This window comes from Natrix helvetica (genome assembly GCF_964273705.1).
Source record: "Natrix helvetica genome assembly, chromosome: 1".
Classification (NCBI taxonomy): domain Eukaryota; kingdom Metazoa; phylum Chordata; class Lepidosauria; order Squamata; family Natricidae; genus Natrix; species Natrix helvetica.
The window spans coordinates 191,387,765-191,403,269 of record NC_138548.1 but is presented as its reverse complement, the minus strand read 5'-3'; positions in this window follow the sequence as shown (position 1 = coordinate 191,403,269).

Below are 15,505 nucleotides of genomic sequence, written 5' to 3'. Positions count from 1 at the left end.
TTTATTCTTCGCTGATATTTACGCTGTCCCGGTCAGCATTGGGAATGCCGAGACCCCATCACCAGATCTTCCATCACCAGCCCTTCCCCCTTGATAGGGGGAGGGAGCTAGTGAATTATTTTAAAGTGGGAGAGTTGAAATAATGTTAGGGTTCTAAATACCATGCAGAAATAAATCATTGTCCAAGGCAAAACATCCTTAATGGTGCAATTTATTCCGCAGGCATGTTAGCACGGCTATGGAAAATTTCAACTCTGAATTACATCCTGTAAGTTCACCTAGTTGAAAGTTCATGATCTCTCCCCACACCCACAAATCCATCACATGTTCCAATCATCATCTTCCACGCTGGCATCTACACCCATCTTCTTCTGGCCAGGTGTCGAGATGCGAAGACAAAAGATGACCTTGGCTTCTACAAAAGAATGTCAACAATCCATTCTACAATCCTACTCCTTTCTATTCCCCCCTCCCAACTACTACACTATTGAAACAGCATAGAAAATTATAAGAAAGTGTGGCAGGCCAAAGATCCTAAAAAGAATATAATTACAGGCCTGACACCTTTTCTGTTTGATCCTGGAATTCCGTGTCAGTTCCTATATTCCATAATAAATGGCACCACCCAGATGGGACTGACAGGAAGAGGCCATTGACCTTCCAGATGGACTGCCCTGGTGGGCAACCCCTGTCCCGGCGTTTGAATCTCCAAGCCAGCTCCGTAACCCTTGTCTACGGGGAGACTTCGTCGAGGGGATAGAGGACACGCCCGCCAGCGAAGCACTCCAGTCAAGGATCCACAAGGGACAAACAGAATTGGTCCTTTGGTCCGCGGACAATTGAAGATGCCTGCAGGCAAGTATAAGTAAAGGAATTGTACCTACTCCCGTTTGGAGTGGAAGAGGGGACTGATCACCCCCTAGGAGGCAAGGTGGCGTCCTAAAGTCTCCATTGTTAGGATTGTTTGGGTGGTTAAGCCATTGCAGTTCCCATTGATGACCGTGAGTGTCCGGCTTCGTGGGTCAGTGGCAGTGTATTAGAACATGGGTGGAAGGAGTAGCAAGGGAGGTGTCTCACGGACAACCCTTCAATGTATGTTAGATAACTTCAAAGCTGGTTTTTCTAGGGATTATGGAGACCCAGTGACTACCCCGTTTGAACTAAAAAAATTCTGTGAATCAGAATGGCCCACCTTCGGCGTAGGGTGGCCAAAAGCAGGGTCGGCGAACCCAGAACCCGTGTCAAGAGTTCATCAAATAGTGACGGGTGATGGACACTGGGACCAATTACCCTATATTGATCAGTGGCAAATTAACATAAATGAGAGACCCCCTTGGTTAAGCAAGTGTCAGCCAGTTAGAGTCTGTTTGATGAAGTCTAACAGTGGGGGGGGGGAGAAAACCTTAGTGCCAAAGATTCTAAGTCAGGCTGATAGGGAGGAATTCCAACGACCCCCTCCGTATTCTACCCAAGTAAAACCAGTAACTCCCCCTGCAACAAAAACTGAACCGGTTCCTGTACAGCCTGAAACAGAGAACCAGACGAAATCTAAATCAAAGAAGAAAATAAAGAGAAGTGCCTCGTGGTCTTCAGCAAGTTCTGAAGATTCTGTGTCAAACCATACTAGAAGTAAAACAAAGACCAGGGGTGAAACTATTGCCCCGTTGAGAGAAGTAATTGTATCAGGACTTAACGCACAGGGACAGCCTCAAAATGTTCCTATGCTTCAATATGTGCCTTTCACAACCACTGACTTATTGAATTGGCGACAACATTATGGGCCTTTTTCAGAAAAACCCCAAGAAATCATTGATTTGATGGCTACCATTATAGAAAGTCATCGGCCCACTTGGCCAGACATGCAACAACTCCTATCCACCTTATTGGACCTTGAGGGTCGGGAAAAATACAGAATAGCAAAGGAAGTGGTTCTCAAGCAAAGATTCCCAGATGGTCAGGGGGCTCAACAAAATAGGGATGATGCCGCAGTGGAAGTAGACCCCCATTGGGACCCAATGAACAATCACCATATGACATTGTTGCGCCACTATCACCTGTTGTGTTTAGAAACCTTAAGGGAAGCTGCAAAAAAGCCAGTTAATTATAATGCGGTCACTAATATATGGCAGGAAAAAACCGAGTCACCAGCCTCATTCCTAGCAAGATTGATAGAGGCATATAAAGTGAACACAGGAATTGATATAGAAAATGCCCAAAATAGAGCTCTGTTAATTGAAAGATTTATCACCCAAAGTAGTCCTGATATAAGAACAAAGTTACAGAAGACTGAAGGAGCATTGGGAAAGAATGTAGCAGATATAATGGAAATAGCCCAGAAAGTATACCGAAACAGGGATCGAGAAGATGAGAGGAAATCTGAATTGAAGGAAAGGAAGAAAGTAGAAATGTTGGCAGTGGCATTAGGAGGGATGAAGATTGGACCTAACCAGTGTGCCAATTGCAAACAAGAAGGACACTGGCAAAAGGAATGTCCCAATAAATGAGGACGGGGTATGGGATTCCAACCGAAATCACGAGGGAGAGGAATGAGGCTGATGAGAGGCCGAGGCCATTGCCGGCGTCCATCTTACCGAGGGAGAAGAGGATCAGGACAAGGACGAGGAATGGCGCCCTACAGGGCGTATCAACAAGACCCCCCTAATGAAGAAATGATTGCCCTGGCAGAGATGAATTGGGAAGACTGAAGGGGTCTGGACCCACCCCTTGAACCCATAGTAAAATTACGGGTGGGAGGAAAAACAGTTTCAATGTTAGTGGACACGAGTGCTAGTCGATCCATGTTAAATCAAATGATTGGACCCCCATCAGAAAAATCAACAACAATACAAGGAGTATCAGGAAATTTGAGTTTAAAGCCCATCTTGAAACCCCTTAAATGTCAGATTGGAAGGGGAACGGTCACTCACCAATTTGTATACATACCAGAGTGTCGGGTGCCTCTCCTGGGATGAGATATTTTAAATAAACTAAAAGCTACGATCTCGTTTGATCAGGAAGGTCAAAAACTAACTGTTCAGCATCCAGTTGAAGAAATGTGGAGACTGCTAGTAATGAAGGATGTTGAACAAGGGGCAGACTGGAAGTTATTCAATGTAGCTAAACTTTGGGCTGAAGATAATCCCCCAGGTTTTGCTAAAAATGCAATCCCTGTTGAAGTTCAATTAAAACCAAATTCTTGCCCAATAAATGTCCCTCAAAGATACTATTCAGTAGAAGCTTTACAAGCCATACAAGAATTGATAGAAAAGTATTTAAAGGCTGGCATTCTAAGAAAGACCAGGTCTCCATGGAACACCGCAATTTTGCCAGTCCGAAAGCCAAATGGAAAATGGAGGCTAGCACAAGATCTAAGGCCCCTGAACAAACAAGTAGTGACCCTTCACGCTTTAGTACCAAATCCATATGTTCTATTGAGCACAGTGCCGTCGTCTGCAGCATGGTTCTCTGTGGTAGATTTGAAGGATGCTTTCTTTACCATTCCCCTGGCCAAACCAAGTCAAGACTTATTTGCCTTTGAATGGACAAACCCTGTGAATCGAGTCAGGAGTCAATACACCTGGACTCACTTACCCCAAGGATTCAAGAACTCCCCAACATGTTTTGGAGAAGCTTTAGCATCTGATTTGCAAGGACTACAGCTAACTCAGCCAGGGGACTGTTGTTTACAGTATGTTGATGATGTCCTAATTACGGGGGGAAATGAAGGAAGTTGTTTCCAAAACACAAGAAACTTATTACAATTGTTACAAAAGTGTGGTTATAGGGCTTCAAGAGAAAAAGCACAACTAGTAAAACTAGTAGTCACTTATTTAGGTTATAATTTGAGAAAGGGAGTGAGACAATTAGGAACAGCGAGGAAAAACGCAATTGCCCAAATCCCGACTCCAGCAACAAAATGGGAGGTGTGAGGGTTCCTAGGAGCAGCAGGCTTCTGCAGAATCTGGATTCCAAATTTTGCATTAATAGCAAAGCCCTTGTACCAAAGTATAAAAGGACCAGAAAATGAACCTCCCCTTTGGGAAGGAGAGCAAAGAAAGGCATTCCAAACACTGAAAGATGAATTCATGAAGGCTCCAGCACTAGGCTTGCCAGATGTCACCAAGTCATTTAAATTGTATGTAGATGTCCGGAAGGGAGTTGCAGTTGCAGTCTTAACTCAAGACAGTGGACAATGGAAAAGACCGGTAGCCTATCTGTCTAAACAATTGGATGGACCAGCCCAGGGTTGACCACAATGTCTTAAAACACTGGCCGCTACAGTCATACTTTTGAAGGAAACTAACAAACTAACCTTCAATGCTCCAGTTGAAATCCAAACCTCCCATGCCTTACAGACTATTTTGGAACATAAAGGGCATTTATGGATTAGTAACCAGAGAATGTACAAATATCAGGCTCTTTTGATTGATAATCCAAATGTAGCTTTACATCAATGTACCACGTTAAATCCAGCAACACTTCTACCACTCCCCGATGCTTTTAAGCCAGTACATGACTGTGTCCAGACAATTGAACTGCTGTATTCTTGTAGACCAGATCTGGCTGAGGTACCATGGCCACATGCAGATTACACCTGGTTTACAGATGGGTCAAGTTTCAAGCAAGAAGGCATTAGAAGAACTGGATATGCAGTAGTAGATGATAAACAAACTATCATTAGTGGAAGTTTACCCTCAAATCTTAGTGCTCAGGCTGCAGAAATCTATGCTTTATATAAAGCAATGATAAAAGCAAAAGGGAAGACCTTGAATGTGTACATGGACAGTAAATATGCATTCTTAACTATACATGCTATGCAGCTATTTATAAAGAAAGGTTATATGGATTCATCAGGAAAGATCATACAACATGCCCCTCTTATAAAAAAATTGATCGAGGCAGCCCAGTTACCAGCCCGTTTGGCAGTCATCCATTGCCCTGGACATCAAAGGACGGACTCTCCAGTAGCAAAAGGAAATAGGAGGGCAGACATAGCAGCCAAACATGCTGCAATGCAAGGACCAGATTACTCAGAAGAACTATTTGGAAAATTGTGTTACTTGAATGATTTCATTGAAAAATCAGATCCTACATACACCCCCATGGAGGAACAAAAACTAAAGTTAGATTTACAGGCCACTTCATTGAATGGCTGGTGGCATCTCCCAGATGGAAGGGTAGCAGTCACTTTAGCTCTAGCTGTCCCATTAGTTCAACGTGCCCATCGTGAACCTCATTTAGGGAAAACCTCTCTGTTACAACTGGAGAGATCTTTTTATATTCCGATGGCAGCTGCAATTATTGCTAGAGAGTGTAACCAGTGTTCCATATGTGCTGAAGTGAATGCTAGACAAGGGAAACAACTACCTCCAGGAACCCAGCCCATTTCATATATACCTATGGACTATTTAGTTGTTGATTTTACTGATATGCCGAGGCACAACAATTATTGTGCCCTATTAGTTTTCATTGATACTTACTCTGGGTGGGTGGAGGCATTCCCTACCATAAATAAAAAGGCTATTCAGGTGGCTCGTTCATTACTTAAAGAAATCATTCCAAGATTTGGCTGCCCAACCAGAATATCCTCAGACAATGGACCAGAATTTGTACATCAGATAAACAAACATTTGGCTGAAGCATTAGGTGTGAAATGGCGCCATCATTGTGCATTTCGGCCCCAGTCCACTGCTAAAGCTGAACGTGCTAACAGGACCATCAAATCCATCATTACTAATTTTTGTCTAGAAACACATTTGAATTGGATAGAAGTATTACCTATGGCTTTATATGCTATGCGTACTATGCCTTGAACCTCTCTAAAACTCTCACCATTTGAACTTCTATATGGACGGCCCCCTGTGTTATTTACACCTATACAGGGATATCCAGACTTGGGAAATAAAGGGGGAATAGAAGTACAAAAATTAGTCCAACAATTACAATTACACAATGATCAGGTAAATAAATTGAGAAATTATGTACTAGAACAGGTCCCACCACCAGCAGAGACACCAACACACTCGTTCAAACCAGGAGATAGGGTGTGGGTTAAACATTGGAAAGTGGACCCACTAACACCCAGGTGGAAGGGGCCCTATACTGTTGTCATGTGTTCTCCATTAGCAGTTAAAACCTTAGAAGGGGAGAGTTGGATCCATTGGACCAGACTCAAGGCAGCAAGAGACTCTGACCCAATACAATATCGAGTGCAAAAGACAGATAAACCCCTAGTACTGAAATTCACTAAAAGGCATCCTACTGGACCTGACCGGCAAAAGGTTCTCAACATATGATGCGAAGATAGACTCTGCTGAATCCTACCAGCAATGGATTCTCTACGCACAGTCTGAGACATCAAGCCTTGCTGAACCACTCCTTGGAAGCTGGTTTCCTGCGCACGGTGGAAGAAGGGAGTGGAGGAGAAACAGTATTCCATTTGTTAGGATGTAAAATGAATTAGAAACCTAGCCATTTGTCAGGGAACCGCTCATACATAGCCATCAGTGGAGTAGTTCTGGCTGTAGTAAGTTTGATTGCCTTGATTGTGATTTGTTGTGTAGGACACCAATTCTTTTGGAATTGGCCCCAATCCAAAGGGACTGAGGCTGAGTCAAAAGACACTGACTGTGCTAGAGACTAGTACGAGACTCCTGAAGATACTTATGTTTGAGGAAACCTGGGAGTGGGGACTCTGTGCTGCTGTCCTACTCCTAGGACTGTGGACATTATATTTAACAAATAAGGACTGGTTCTGTGGGACACCTAACACTGATATTCCCCAACAAGTCATATATACTCCCAAACCCCTTCCTGACGTGATGAGTCTGTAGACTAAGGGCATTGAAATTGAATAAGGGCCTGTGTGTGTAGGGAGGAGGCTATGATGATCTTCCTGTTGCTTTGGGTGGTGTTGGCAAAGGGTCTATTAAGCGATAGTATCCTGAGTGGTAGTTCCCAGTGTTGTAAGGATGCCCGAGAAATCCCCCTTGTCTTGAGGGAGGATCTGGGGAGGTTGGGAACCCCATGGAATTGGACAAGAACAAGTCACAGAGTGGGGCTACCCTGGACCTAGGCCAACCCCAAGGCCTAAGGACAAGCATCTGACAATCCCTGTAAAAGGAGGGGTAAGAAAAAGGGATAACGGGCCTTTAAATCAATTGAAAAAAGGGAATTACATGTTGAGGATACTGGAATTAGGATGAAGCCTTGTTAATCAATCTGACCCTGCCCTAGGTCAAAAATGCTGGTTATGTTTGTCTGCTGGTCCTTCATCTTATAATGCTATTCTAGTTGAGTCAGATCTCTGGGAGAGAACCAAAGCCACAATAGTCCTTGAGAAAAATATTAGATGGTGAACCAAAACAGCAGCAGCCAAATTGCAGAAAGACTTTTATAATGCATTCAAAAGGCTGGGAGAAAACCGTCTCCAAATTGTTGGCCCTATAGCTGTTGGTGTGGAAATCATAGGGACACCTTCTTTATGTGTGAAGAGATATCAGGAACCTGGTACTCATGTAGGGTCCCTGACAAAAGAGCAATGTTCATCAGAAATATATCTTGGTCCTACTCCTAACAAGAATTCCTCTGGGATGTTTAGAAGGGTAGAACACCACCCTGTCCTTGAGGATATAAAACTAATCCCAGGCATTTCTCCCTCTGCACACCACTTATTTCACCAAAAGGTCACTCACTCACCAACACCAGCTGCCTCCATTACAAGATGGGGAGGATGGAATATATCTTGGGAAAAGTGTCCAAGGCCATTCCAGCCCCCTTGAAACAATATCTGGCTCTCCCGAAAAAGCACAGATGGTTTATGTATTACTTTCCCCCCGGGAAATACCACATCCCGTTATCTTTTTGAAGGCCCAGTCCTCAGAGATAAGCAAAAGAACCCTTCACAAGAGGTCCCATTACAGCCACTGATTGGCATGCTAGAAGCAGGGACTTTGGGGGTCTGGACTAATGAAAAGAACCACTGGATTCATGTCTTTTCCATGAACGTGGGTGTGTGTGTGGAAGAAAATGGGGTTTTCTTTTTATGCGGAAAAAATGCATATTTGTGTTTACCAACCAATTGGACTGGAATATGCACGCTGGTACATCTTTTTCCTAAAATGGGTGTTGTCAGTGGAGAACATACGATTCCTGTTCCCCTCATGGGGCATGTTCAGAAACAAGTGCCAATCTTGATTCCCCTATTAGCCATCATGGGAATAGGGACAGCGATTGGAACAGGTGTAGGTGGACTGACTCACTCTGTAATACAGTTCCAATAATTGTCAGAGGAATTTCAAGGAAGCTTGAACCAAATTGCTGGAACCCTGGTAGAGGTCCAAGACCAGATAGATTCCTTGGCAGCAGTGGTCTTACAAAATCGACATGCTATCGACCTCCTAACAGCAGAAAAAGGTGGTTTGTGTGTGTTTCTGGGAGAAGACTGTTGTTTTTATATGAACAAATCAGGTGTGTTAAGGGAAGTTGCCAAGGAATTGCAGGAACGGGCATCCAAGATAGGTCAAAGGTCACAAACAACGGACATGTGGTTTTCTTGGTTGCCTGGGTCCAGCTGGGTTAAGCAGATATTATTCATAGTGATATGTGCAGTGGCCAGTCTAGCTTTTATTCCTTGTGTGATCCCCATACTCAAACAGTTGGTTATGAGATCAGTAAAAGAGATACAAGTTGAGAAGGAATTAGTTTTAATGGAATGCCTTCTTGACCAGGACTCCAATCCACTTGAATAAGATGGAGACTCTGACACAGGTACATATGTACATTTTGTACCCAGGGAACTGGAGAGGGTGCCTGCAGACATTGAGAATTGAAAGTCATATGTATTAACTAAATACACACACACACACACACACAAACACACACACACATTATTATTATAATAATTGTTAATCATTTATTTGACTATAACTATTATTACTTCATTTTATGTGTAATATTCTAAGTTTAACTAAATTTAAATTAATTTTTATTATATCATTTCATTATATCATCCTGTATCCATCCAATAGTAGTGCAATCTTATATCTCTTGCCATTTGTAATGTTTGTATTCTAATTGCTTTCTTAGTAGATCTTGTATGGACTTCTCTTGTCAACTTGTTTTTCACTACATATCTTGTAAAGACTCAAAACCCCTAATCTGTTCCTTCCATCAACTTCCCTTTGGTTATCACCGATGCTTCTGCCAGAATTTCTATCATTACTTCTGCCAAATTTTCTCCCTTTTCTTCTTCTATATTCTGGAATTTAAGGTAAAATTCTGACCTGTCGCTCTCCCATTCCAATATTCCACTCTTATCTTTTTCAACCACGCTCAATCTACTGTCAATATCTCCAATTTTCTTATCTCTTTGTTCATCTTTTTCTTCAATTTTTTGAAATCTGTCCTCGTATTTCATCATTTTGTGAATATTCTCAATTTTTTCATCTATTTTTCCTGTTTTTTTGCTCAATATTCTCCATTCTCTTTATAATGATCTCTATTCTTACTTGTATTTTTTGCATAATCTGCAATATCACTTCCTTTTCTTTTTTGTGTTGCAACATCATCTATGTTGGTCTTTTCCTCCAGATAGCAAACAACTGCCACTATATAGAATGCAATGCTTTTTTATTAAGTTCCAAGCAAGTTCACTGCAATCTTCTCTCTTTGAGGTCATGCTTTCTTTTCACTCCAGTCCAGCTACTGATAGCACCCCAGAGGAGCACCAGTATAAACAATTCGTGCTCATCCCGCTATCATTTTCAATAAACAAGCTCAGAGACCTTGAAATGTAGATCAAATGCTCAAAGGAAGAAAAGAAAAACAATGTTTCAATCTTCCAATCCTCTAAGTGGGAGTGTTACTTCTTTTCCACTACTTTTGCTTCCCTCTTTATATTCCAAACTTAAGGAAAAAGAAAGAAAAATTCTTAAAAAGAAAATGCAAAAGTGTTGCATTTCAAGTAAAAGAAAGAAAATCTTAATCAATAAGTATTGAAAAAAGGGAGAAATGGTGGGGGGGATCCAGTCCAGTTTGAAAAATAACAGCTGGAGAAAATAAGACAAGACACCAAACAGGATAAAGTACTAGAGAAATTAACGCGCGTCATGTGCAATGGATGGCCAGAAAAGCGCAAGAAGCTGTGTCCTGAGTTGCAGGAATTCTGGCCTGTGAAAGATGAACTATCCATTTATGAGGATATCATACTAATGGGTGACCGTATTCTTATACCTAAGTCGCAACGGGCAGAAGTAATGGAACAAATTCATCAGGGACATTTGGGCATCACTCTGTGTAAGCGCAGAGCACGGGAGGTGGTCTACTGGCCTCATTTGGACACTGACATTGAAACACTTGTAAAGAAGTGTGACACCTGCCAGACATTTCAAAAAAACAATGCGAAAGAACCTCTTACACCGTGGAATGCTCCTTCACGTGCATGGCAGAGACTGGCTACGGACATTTTTCATTTTGGAGACATACACTATCTGATAGTGTATAAGATAAGACCCACCTATTCCAAGCAGCTGGCCTGGCTCAACTTTGATTTAACCATATCGCTCCTGACGGGTTTTTAACTGGGTATTTTAATTACATTTAATTTCTAGGGGTTTTAAATACAGTATTTTAATTGTTTTTATCAATCGATCTCCTCCTTATGTATGTATGTATGTTTTAGTGTACCTTTGTTATATGTTTGTTTTGTTTACATATTTATTTCGAATGTTTCGTTGTACGCCGCCCCGAGTCCTTCGGGAGAGGGTGCGGCTAAGAAATAAATATATTATTATTATTATTATTATTATGATAATAGTAGACTACTACAGCAAATACTTTGAACTAGTGCAGCTGGGAAGTTTAAAAGCGGCAACAGTCATATGGGCCTTCAAGACAATACTTTCACGACATGGAGTGTGTGAAGAACTGGTGTCTGATAACGGGCCACAATTCTCATGCGCCGAATTCCAGTGCTTCCTGCGTGAATGGGGAATTAAGCACAAACCCACAAGCCCTTATCACCCACAGGCCAATGGCCTAGCAGAGAAGTATGTTGGCATAGCCAAATTCATTATACAGAAAACACAAACGTTAGGGCAGGATGTGTATTTGGGCCTACTAAACTATCGTGCAACACCCATTGAAGGATTATGCTCACCAGCTCAGCTGTTAATGGGAAGAACACTGAGAACTACAGTGCCTACTGCTCCGCATAAATTGCAGCCTCGTTCCATTGCACATGAGCGGGTAATAGCTCAGAGGGACATAAACATGAGAAAGCAAAAACTGTATTTTGATAAATCTACCAAGCCTCTTTGTCCACTGTGTGCCGGGCAAGCTGTGAGACATAGAGTCACTGGGAAAACATGGGAACCTGCTCGAATTGTCAAAGAGGGCAATTCACCAAAATCATATGTAGTTGAAACCAAGTGTGGACAGCAATTGAGAAGAAACAGGTGTCATCTGCGTCCAGACACGGCTGCCGACGCTGTGTTGGAAGAAGAAAACAACAAGGAAAGTGAAGCGCAGGCGCATGATAGCACAAAACTTCTGAACACAGATATAGATATACAGCCTACCGAAAACGCCAAGAACAATGTAAGCATATCAGCATGTGACAATGCTAAGCTTAGACCATTTATATTCAGTGATAGGATCTTGACTTCTCCCAACCTGATTCTATGTGTATTTAGGTCATGTGCTTCTTGTTGCCCTTATCTCTCTTGCTTCTTTTGGTTCTTCCCCATTTTTTCTCTTAAACAACTTCTTTCTCTTTTCTTGTCTCTGCTAGTTCCTTTTCTCTTCTTATCTGTGCCCTAAGTTCTTGCATCCTTGTTTTCAACAGTTCTCCTTCGTCTTCCTCATCCTCCTGACCAACAAGTTGATCATAGAATTCTTCTGCTTATTCCACCATATCTATTCTGAATCTTCTATCTCTCCAAATTAACAGTATCAACCATCTGAAGTTAAGAAGTTGAGAGGAGAGGAGGAGCTTCCTGGAGAAATGGCGGTCTGCCTCTGAGCTCCATAGATCTGCGGGGCGTTTTTAATGGAGCAGGGATGCTGCCGGTCCTCTTCTCCACCATGAGGACCGGGGGTCCAGCAAACAACCAGCCTGGATCTTTCTACGACGCAAGCTGGTCCCCCAGGGTGGTTTGACGACCAGGAAGAGCGTGGAGAATGGGCCGGTTGATCAGCCGATGGGGAGACGCCGTTTTGAGACCTGAGGAGAGACGCCTTTTGAGACCTGAGGAGAGGCGTAAGGCTGGGAAATGGCGGCTGGAGTGTTCGGGGGCGTGTTGGTGTCGGCGGAGTCGGAGGCTTGTGGCTTGGGACCGGGGCTTGAGGCGGCGGTGGGTGGAGAGGCCGGCTCTGGAGCGGCGGTGACCCAAGCGGCGGCAGCGACGGCTGGAAACGCCGAATCCCCCGGCCTGCTGTGAACCGCGAGAGGCGTTGGAGTTAATGAAGGCCGAACGGGAAGGCTGGAGGCCGGCCGGGACTCTGGAGGCCGGCGAAGGCCGAGCGGGTAGGCCGAGCAGGAAGGCTGGAGGCCGGTGGGAGCGGCGTTGGGGTTCGGAGTGCCGGTTTGGGAGCCATGAACGAAGGATGCAGGCCATGGCAGGAACGAATTGCCGAAGGCCTGGTAGGAAGAGGACTGTGACTCTGGAGGCCGATCAGAGACCGGGGGGCTTGTTGGTGACTGGCAGGAGGCTTCAACATCAGGCTCGGCAGAGGAGCTATCTACCTCCTGCTAGCTGCCTCCTTGACTGTGACCACCTACCCCCCTGCTGATTATTTACTAACAACCTGCCCCTGCTTACCATCTGTGTGCGCCCGGAGGATCACCTCCTTATCTTCTGTGACTCTACTGTTTGATTGACCATCTGCCCCCTGCCCATTACCAACAATAGTCTATCTACCCCTCGCCATCCACCACTGACCACCCACCAGCCCCCACTTATCGATCGATCATCCGACCAGCCTACCATCCCCCCCCCATCTAGGACTGGATAATTTTCTCCCGCATTGGAGCCCTGGCTTTTTCAAACTATACTGGACTATGGCATATTTGCCGGAACATCTTCAGCACAGATCCTAGGCCCTGCCGAATTTTTAATATCACCATGTATTTAAGGTCAGACCTAATCCTACTGCGGGAGTGCCCCCTCTTGCAGGTGTGGCCCTCCGCCCTCTCGAGGGCCCACCTTGATGATGGATTTATTAATCTCGAGAGGTGGAGGAAGCGGAGACTTAGGGGGTTTTTAGCTAAATGTTTTTTAAAAATTTGTGGGGGTTCTGGGGTTGGGGGGCGGGTGGGTCAGGTCAGGAGTGATGACAGAGCCAGATCACTAGGTGTGGTCGTGAGCAGAAGGAGTGGAAGGGAGGAGGAGGGGGAGGATATCGTTCCAATACAGGGCTCTTTGATTCCAACGGTCGTAGGGAGGGGCAGATACGAGGACAGATCAAGAACTCGCAGTCGGTTGGGAGACCGTGGGTGTTGGTCACACCCGGTCGCTTGTACCAACCCCCGCGTACTAGGTGGTCAGGAGCTGCAGACCCAGGGCCTGAGGCTGTTGCTATGCAATGCGAGGTCCGTTGTTAATAAGGCCCCCCTCATTTACGATCTAATTCTTGAGGGGGAGCCGGACCTCGCAGGAATAACGGAGACCTGGTTGGCCCACGAGGGAGGTTTACCCCTCGTGGAAATGTGCCCACCAGGTTACCGAGCATTTCACCAGCCCCGGGCCCAGGGAAGGGGCGGTGGGGTAGCAGCGATTATTTGGGAGGATTTAGAGCCGAGGGAGTCCACTGTGCCACAGACGTCCGGGTGTGAGTCCCTTGTCGTGAAATGGGGCCCTGGGAGACAGCTGGGCCTGCTGATAGTATACCTGGCTCCTCGCTATACATCAGCGGCCCTGCCTGAACTCCTCAAGCTGATCGCATCGGTGGCGGTTGAGACCCCCAAACTTTTAGTGATGGGGGATTTTAACCTGCCATCGGTGGGAGAAGCATCCGAGGGGGTTCGGGAGTTCATGGCTTCCATGACAGCCATGGACCTGACTCAATTGATTCAGGGCCCAACACACGAGGGAGGCCACACCTTGGACCTTGTTTTTGTCTCTTGCCAGTGGTTGAGTGATCTGGGAGGAGGGAATTTAACCATCACTCCCCTGTCATGGTCAGATCACTCACTCCTCCGACTTGACTTCCCTGGTGCTACCCCCCGCTGCGGGGAGGCGGAACCGGAAAACACTAGATGGTTCCGCCCCAGGCGCCTGATGGAACCAGATAGGTTCCAGATGGAGCTTGGGCCACCTCCTGTAGCCCTGACCCGCCCCCGGGTAGAGGACCTGGTGGTCGCGTGGAATAATGCGACTACCGGGGCCTTGAACCGGGTGGCGCCTTTGCGGCCTCTCCGGCAGCAACGATCCACCCTGGCCCCTTGGTTTACCGAGGAGCTAAGGGTGATGAAGCGCCGCAAGAGATGCCTAGAGAGTCGTTGGAGATCCTCCCGTTCCGAATTTGACCGAACACAGGTACGAACCCATTTAAGGACGTACCTTGTGGCATTGAGAGTGGCCAAACGTCAATATTGTGCCGCTCTCATTGCATCCGCAGAGAACCGCCCTGCCGCCCTGTTTCGGGTGTCCCGCTCCCTCCTGTTTCAGAGGCCGCTGGAGGCCCCTTTACAGGGTAGGGCAGAGGAATTTGGGAAATATCTGCAGGATAAAATCGCTCAAATCCGGAAGGATTGGGTCCCTTTCAGTGGTCTAGTGGAGACGTCCACGGCGAGTCTTGAGAGACCAGTCTGGGAGGAGTTTGACTTGGTTGCCATCGAGGATTTGGACAGAATGCGTGGACGACTGCGACCTACCACATGTTTACTGGACCCGTGCCCCTCCTGGCTTGTACTGGCATCCTGGGACGTTATACGTGACTGGCTCCTGGGCCTAGTGAACGCTTCGTTGGGTGAGGGGTCTCTTCCGGCCGCCTTGAAAGAGGCGGTGGTGAGACCCTTGCTCAAGAAGCCTTCCCTGGACCCTACGGAGCTGGCCAATTATCGTCCTGTCTCCAACCTTCCCTTTTTGGCGAAGGTTGTAGAGAGTGTGGTGGCTTATCAGTTTCCACGACATCTGGAGGAAAATGATTATTTAGACCCGCGCCAGTCCGGCTTTCGCCTCGGGCACAGCACGGAGACGGCCTTGGTCGCGTTGGTGGATGATCTCTGGAGGGCCAGAGATAAGGGTTGTTCCTCTATCCTGGTCCTATTAGATCTCTCAGCGGCTTTTGATACCATCGACCATGGTATCCTGTTGCACCGACTGGAGGGGTTGGGGGTTCGGGGCACCATTTTGCGGTGGTTCGGCTCCTACCTTTCCGGCCGGACGCAACGTGTGTTGGCAGGGGAGCAGAGGTCGACCCTAAGCCCCCTTACTTGTGGGGTGCCACAGGGGTCGGTCCTCTCGCCACTCCTGTTCAACACATATATGAAGCCGCTGGGTGA